The sequence below is a fragment of the Chrysochloris asiatica genome, unplaced genomic scaffold (assembly GCF_000296735.1).
Source record: "Chrysochloris asiatica unplaced genomic scaffold, ChrAsi1.0 scaffold00374, whole genome shotgun sequence".
NCBI lineage: Eukaryota > Metazoa > Chordata > Mammalia > Afrosoricida > Chrysochloridae > Chrysochloris > Chrysochloris asiatica.
This window is the reverse complement of record NW_006408892.1, coordinates 1,476,996-1,478,499: the sequence shown is the minus strand read 5'-3', so window position 1 is coordinate 1,478,499 and position 1,504 is coordinate 1,476,996.

Here is a 1,504-nt window from a genome sequence, read left to right as displayed (position 1 = left end):
GCTTCCCTAGAAAACATCAAGGCAAGTGGCCAGGTCCTCTCAACACAAATCCCCTTCCAAGACTAAGACTCAACGGAAGTGCACGCTCTGATTGGTGACCATACACATCACCGATGGGGGGAATTGGGGTAAAAGCAGAAATGAAGTGGCAAGCTAAGCCCTACAATGTTCAGTAGGGGACCTGGTTGGCAAGCAGTGTGAAGAGGCCTGGTGACTCTTGGGCCAAGAGTCAGTGGCGTGGCCACAGAGGACTCTAGAGGAGAGTGGAGCTACCAGCTGACGGGAAGAGAGGACATATACACAGGAGTGCCCACACTTGCAGATGATACCCACGTGACCTGGACCGGATGACTGGATGATTGGAGCTCAACCAGGAGAGGAAAGAAGAGGGGGGGGAAAAAAAGAGTGAGCTGATATGGTCTGATGAACTTGACCTATATCTATGGAGCAGCAACTCAAAAGAGGGAACAAATCCTCACAGCCAAAAACATTCAACACCCCCCCCCCCACACACACACACAGAGTGGACGGAAAAGGGCAGCTTGGACATTGGATACTCAAATGGGGAGGGGGAGACTACAAAAGCAAGAAGTGACTGGCTTACAAGCTTTCAAGAGGGAACCTGGTGCTAGGGAGCATGGTGGAAGGCAGAATCTCCAGTAGGTACTATTCAATCTGTCTGGGCGGAGCTGATGAAAGGAGATACAGATGGGTAACTCATGATACTGTAGTGAATAATGCTTATCAGGACGGACTATGAGGGTTGGAAATGCAAAGGTGGAAGTTTTGTAACAAGGAAGGGAGTGATTAATTCTCCAGGATAGGAGCTGAAGCCTCTGGGACCATCAACGGAGAAGAACTGAGAGCGGGACCCTACCCAGAGAAACAGAGATGCCTGAGATGGAGGCAGAGATGATGACGTGGAGTGATGAAGCGACTGGGGACTTTGGACCCAGAGAGGGACAGGGACTGTGGGCCGAAAACTGGGGGGAGGAGGGGGAAGTGTAGGGGGCAGGTTTCTGGGATATATACCCTTTGCGTGGTTGATGATGCATGGCGGGGATTGGAACCATGGCAGTGAGGTGACATAAAATGGAATTAATGTAAAACTAAAGTCCTCCCATGTAAACTATCATATAATTCACAATAAAACATTAAAAATAAAAAAAATAAAATTAAAAGAGGGAACCTAGATCCAGAGGGCGTGGAGGAAGGTAGAATCTCCTCTGAGTAGTATCCAATCTGTCTAGGCAGGGCTGATGAAAGGAAATGCGAATAGGTCTCTTGTGATACATTAGTGAATAATTGTTATCAGGACTGATAACATCTATTTTAGCAAGGGAGTGATTAACTTTGCAGTCTAGGAGCAGAGGTCCCTGGGACCATCACATCACGGGAGAAGAACAGAGGGACCCTACCCAGAGAAGCAGTGATGCCAGAAATGGAGGCAGAGACGATGTCGTGGAGAGATGGAGCGGCTGGGGACTTTAGACCCAGAGGGGCT